The 6,000-nt window shown below is 44.1% G+C and overlaps 1 protein-coding gene across 2 annotated transcripts in view; it reads right to left on the bottom strand.

Moving 5' to 3' along the window:
• The window catches only part of elf2a (E74-like factor 2a (ets domain transcription factor)), a 28,353-nt gene extending 25,241 nt beyond the window's left edge, over positions 1-3,112 (bottom strand). For both annotated transcript variants that reach the window (XM_061979634.2, XM_061979633.2), the window contains exon 1: positions 2,810-3,112. The gene's annotated coding sequence lies outside the window, so the exon portion shown is untranslated. The remainder of the gene's footprint in view (positions 1-2,809) is intronic.
• Positions 3,113-6,000: the final 2,888 nt, after the last annotated feature.

Below are 6,000 nucleotides of genomic sequence, written 5' to 3' on the forward strand. Positions count from 1 at the left end.
CTTTTTAAAGAGAGGAACCACCACCCCGATCTGCCAATCCAGAGGTACTGCCCCCGATGTCCACGCGATGCTGCAGAGTCTTGTCAACCAAGACAGCCCTACAGCATCCAGAGCCTTAAGGAACTCCGGGCGGATCTCATCCACCCCCGGGGCCTTGCCACCGAGGAGCTTTTTAACTACCTCAGCAACCTCAGCCCCAGAAATAGGAGAGCCCACCACAGATTCCCCAGGCACTGCTTCCTCATAGGAAGACGTGTTGGTGGGATTGAGGAGGTCTTCGAAGTATTCCCTCCACCGATCCACAACTTCCGCAGTCGAGGTCAGCAGAACACCATCCGCACCATACACGGTGTTGGTAGTGCACTGCTTCCCCTTCCTGAGGCGGCGGATGGTGGTCCAGAATCGCTTCGAAGCCGTCCGGAAGTCGTTTTCCATGGCTTCCCCGAACTCCTCCCATGTCCGAGTTTTTGCCTCCGCGACCGCTGAAGCCGCACACCGCTTGGCCTGTCGGTACCTGTCCGCTGCCTCAGGAGTCCCATGAGCCAAAAGAACCCGATAGGACTCCTTCTTCAGCTTGACGGCATCCCTCACCGCCGGTGTCCACCAACGGGTTCTAGGATTACCGCCACGACAGGCACCAACTACCTTGCGGCCACAGCTCCAATCAGCCGCCTTGACAATAGAGGTGCGGAACATGGTCCACTCGGACTTAATGTCCAGCACCTCCCTCGTGACATGTTCAAAGTTCTTCCGGAGGTGGGAATTGAAACTCTCTCTGACAGGAGACTCTGCCAGACGTTCCCAGCAAACCCTCACAATGCGTTTGGGCCTGCCAGGTCTGTCCGGCATCCTCCCCCACCATCGCAGCCAACTCACCACCAGGTGGTGATCGGTAGAAAGCTCCGCCCCTCTCTTCACCCGAGTGTCCAAAACATGAGGCCGCAAATTCGATGACACAACTACAAAGTCGATCATAGAACTGCGGCCTAGGGTGTCCTGGTGCCAAGTGCACATATGGACACCCTTATGCTTGAACATGGTGTTCGTTATGGACAATCCGTGACGGGCACAAAAGTCCAATAACAAAACACCACTTGGGTTCAGATCCGGGCGGCCATTCTTCCCAATCACGCCTCTCCAGGTTTCACTGTCGTTGCCAATATGAGCGTTGAAGTCCCCCAGTAGAACGAGGGAATCACCCGGGGGAGCACTCTCAAGTACTCCCTCGAGTGAATCCAAAAAGGGTGGGTACTCTGAGTTTTTGTTTTGTTTGTTTTTATTTGCTAAAAAAGATACTGAATCGATTCAAAGTCATAAAATCGTTAAGGATCGTATCAGTCTAAACAAATAATATTGTCCCTAAATCGAATCGGCAACCATCAATTCTGAATCAAATCGTTGTTAAAACGAAACATTACACACCTAGTGTACAAACATGATTAATGCATTATTTTTGGTGATTCAATTTTGTAAAACGTTTGTAGATTGATTGAGACTTTTATTAGTAGATTGCACAGTACAGTACATATTTCGTACAATTGACCAATAAATGGTAACACCCGAATAAGTTTTTCAACTTGTTTAAGTCAGGGTCCATGTTAATCAATTCATGGTACAAATCAGTGGTTCTTAACCTGGGTTCGATCGAACTCTAGGGGTTCTGTGAGTCGGCCTCAGGGGTTCGGCGGAGCCTCCGTTGCGGAGGTCAAGACACACCTGACTCATCGTGTAAATAAAAGCTTGTCCCTATCGGCATATTATGGGTACGGCAACAGCAGAAGTCACACTGATTTGCAGGTGTGTAATTTGTTGTGAGTTCATGCACTGTGTTGGTTGTGTTCTTTGAACAAGGTGATGTGCATGAACGGTTCATTTTGTGCACCAGTAAAAAAAACATACAACTTTGTCTTGAATTTGAAAAAAAATGTTTTTAATTTTTCACTAAAGAAGGGTTCGGTGAATGCGCATAAGAAACTGGTGGGGTTCGGTACCTCCAACAAGGTTAAGAACCACTGGTATAAATATATACTATCAGCATAATACAGTCATCACACAAGTTAATCATCAAAGTATATACACATTGAATTATTTACATTATTTACAATAATAGAAATGTTTAAAACATTTGTTCTATTTATATACATATGCATATTATACTATTTATTATATAATATTATATTTATTTTCTCGATCAATGAATTAAAATCTTAAAAAGTATCATCAGCGATACTGTCTCTGAATTTACGTGGTATCGGATCGATACCAATTTTTGTATCGCCCTCCTCTAATGTTGTGAACCGACAAAATTGACGTGCATATGTAAGCTGGCACAAAACTAATAGTTAACAGTTCATCAAACTTAAAAACATGACAACATAATGAATACAAACACACCCACTAGCACTACTCGTATTAGGAGCGCGACCGTCACATCGCAAGCTAATGTTTACTTTCTGTGCGGTTTGGCTAGTCAAAGTGCGGTTAAGCAGACTTTTCGCTGCTCTAACATCAGCTAACTAGTCATGGGAATGTTATGAAGTGCTGTTCAACTTAATTACAAACACCGAAAGAATTCTGCCTTTTATACAACGCATTATATTTGACAGGGAACAGACTGGAAATAGTTCTGTTCAGTGCGCAGCTGTTAGCATTAGCAATTAGCTCGCTGACAGCCTATATACCGTTATGTAACACAGGTCCATGGTTCGCAAGTAGAGCAAAGTACAGCAAAACTAAGTCTATTTTAGCGAGTTGAGCCCCCCACTCGCAGTCTATGTATACATTGGTGTACTCACTTCACGCCTCTTACCTTGTTTTGCTGTCCACGCAAAGTAAGTAAGCTCCACAGCTAATGCTAGTCGGGCCTGATGTTAGCCTAGTTGGGAAGCCAAAGCCGCCAGTTTCACTTTTACAAACGTTGTTCTGCGAGTCCTTCTGGCTTCAGACTCTTCACAGGAGATCTTCCAATCCGTGTTTGAATCCACGCGATATGAACGAATACATGCCGCACATATGTGTGGATTTGCGCTAGTTATTGGCTATCGTGGAGCTTTTCCGGCGCGCAGTCTGAACAGATACTGCGGGGCAAAGCGTCGACTGCCGTGACGTCACGAGGACAACCCCGGTTCACAACGAGCGACTGTAAAAAGTCGACTAATCAAATATCGAAATTGTATTATCCTATAAATAAGTACATGTTCGGCCCTATGATAATCGTAGCAATTGCGTTGCTCTGCTTTTTAATTATATTTCTCTGACGGTGTTCTTAATTACCAAAATAATAATTGTACAGGAACTAAAATGATGAAAGCAGCATTAACCCATGTTTTCAAATAGGGCTGACTTGCTAATTTGTATTTTTCTGACATTTGGCAACCGATTTTTTTTTTTGTCAAACTTTATTTATATTAGCCCTTTTCATGCACACTTCTCACAGGCAAGTTGCCCACAAAGTGCTTTACACCAGTTCATTAAAAAAAAAAAAAAAAAAAAAAGAGCATGCATGCAAGCACAGGATTGAGGTGGAAAAACACCACCTTTGAGGCGTCAAATTAACGGCATCTACAAAATAAAGTAAAAGTAAAGTACTACTACGTGGCGCAGTTGGTAGAGTGGCTGTGCCAGCAACCTGAGGGTTTCCGGTTCAATCCCCACCTTCTACCAACCTCGTCACATCCGTTGTGTCCTTGAGTAAGACACTCCACCCTTGCTCCTGATGGGTCGTAGTTAGGGCCTTGCATGGCAGCTCCCGCCATCAGTGTGTGAATGTGTGTGTGAATGTGGAAATAGTGTCAAAGTGCTTTGAGTACCTTGAAGGTAGAAAAGCGTACAAGTATAACCCATTTACCATTTATTTATTTACCAATGATTGTCACACACACACTAGGTGTGCTGAAATTACCCTCTGCATTTGACCCATCCCCTTGTTCACCCCCTGGGAGGTGAGGGGAGCAGTGAGCAGCAGCGGTGGCCGCGCCCGGGAATAATTTTCGGTGATTTAACCCCCAATTCCAACCCTTGATGCTGAGTGCCAAGCAGGGAGGTATCCATCCATCCATTTTCTACCGCTTGTCCCTTTTGGGGTCGCGGGGGGGTGCTGGAGCCTATCTCACTGCATTCGGGCGGAAGGCGGTGTACACCCTGGACAAGTCGCCACCTCATCGCAGGGCCAACACAGATAGACAGACAACATTCACATTCACATTCACACACTAGAACCAATTTAGTGTTGCCAATCAACCTAATGGGTCCCATTTTTATAGTCTTTGGTATGACTCGGCCGGGGTTTGAACTCACGACCAACCGATCTCAGGGCGGACGATCTAACCACAAGGCCACTGAGCAGGAGATTTTTAGATATATATCTAAAAGTAAAACATAAATAGTAAATTAATAAAAACGTAAAATAGTGAGGATAATAGTAGTAATAAAAACAATAAATAAAAAAGCAAATAACAATTAACAACATAGGAAGAGTTTAACATGATCAGTAAAAAAAATTGGATTCAAAAGGTGTGCCTTTAACCTTTTAAAATACACTATATTGCCAAAAGTATTTGGCCACCTGCCTTTACTCACATATGAACGTGAAGTGCCATCCCATGGAATTGTCCAAAATGTTTTGGTATCCTGGAGCATTCAAAGTTCCTTTCACTGGAACTAAGGGGCCAATCCCAACTCCTGAAAAACCAACCCCACACCATAATTCCTCCTCCACCAAATTTCACACTCGGCACAATGCAGTCAGAAATGTAGCGTTCTCCTGGCAACCTCCAAACCCAGACTGGTCCATCAGATTGCCAGGTGGAAAAGCGTGACTCATCAGTCCAGAGAAGGCGTCTCAACTGCTCTAGAGTCCAGTGGCGACATGCTTTACACCACTGCATCCCACGCTTTGCATTGAACTTAGTGATGTATGGCTTAGATGCAGCTGCTCGGCCATGGAAACCCATTCCATGAAGCTCTCTGCGTACTGTACGTGGGCTAATTGGAAGGTCACATGAAGTTCGGAGCTCTGTCGCAACTGACTGTGCAGAAAGTCTTTGCACTATGCGCTTCAGCATCCGCTGACCACTCTGTCAGTTTACGTGGTCTACCACTTGGTGGCTGAGTTGCTGTTGTTCCCACACTCTTCACTTTCCTTATAATAATGTTGACTTTGGAATATTTAGGAGCGAGGAAATTTCCCGACTGGATTTGTTGCACAGGTAGCATCCTATGACAGTTCCATGCTGGAAATCACTGAGAGCGGCCCATTCTTTCACAAATGTTTGTAGAAACAGTGTCCATGCCTAAGTGCTTGATTTTATACACCTGGCCAAGTGATTAGGACACCTGATTCTCATCATTTGGATGGGTGGCCAAATACTTTTGGCAATATAGTGTATATATATATATATATATATATATATATATATATATATATATATATATCAAACATTTATGCAGGCTGGAGGTCTGAGGCTCTTTGGCAGGCTCTCCCTAAGGTGGGGGCCATAGTGGCTAAATGCCACCTCATGAGCCTTTGTTCTGGTATTCGGTTAACATAAAAGTTTGGTGCCAGAAGACTTCAGGATTTGTGTGGGTTTAATATGGTAAAAGCAGGTCAGATAGATAAGAAAACATTCAAAAACTCATTCAAAAAAACGTAAAAATCTACCCAGAAGTGAACAGAGAGCCAAAGCAGTGACATTAATACTGGTGTAATGTGGTCCTGCCCTATGGTCCTCGTCAGCACGCGTGCAGCTAAGTTTTGTAGTAATTGTAGAGCTCTAATATCATTTTGGGGGGGAAACCAGAGAGCGGAGCAATAGTCTAAACGACAGGAAATAAAAACTTCTAGAGGATATCTTAACCCTCCAAAAGAAAGTTAACGAGGAATTTGTTTTATTTTTAGTTTGGAAAAGGCAGTGGAGTTTAACTCAGAGAAGAGTTAAGACTGTTAACAAACAATGAAGACACTGCAAAAGCAAAACATCCACTTGTGCATAGAGACTAATG

This window comes from Nerophis lumbriciformis, linkage group LG19 (assembly GCF_033978685.3).
Source record: "Nerophis lumbriciformis linkage group LG19, RoL_Nlum_v2.1, whole genome shotgun sequence".
Taxonomy (NCBI): Eukaryota; Metazoa; Chordata; class Actinopteri; order Syngnathiformes; family Syngnathidae; genus Nerophis; species Nerophis lumbriciformis.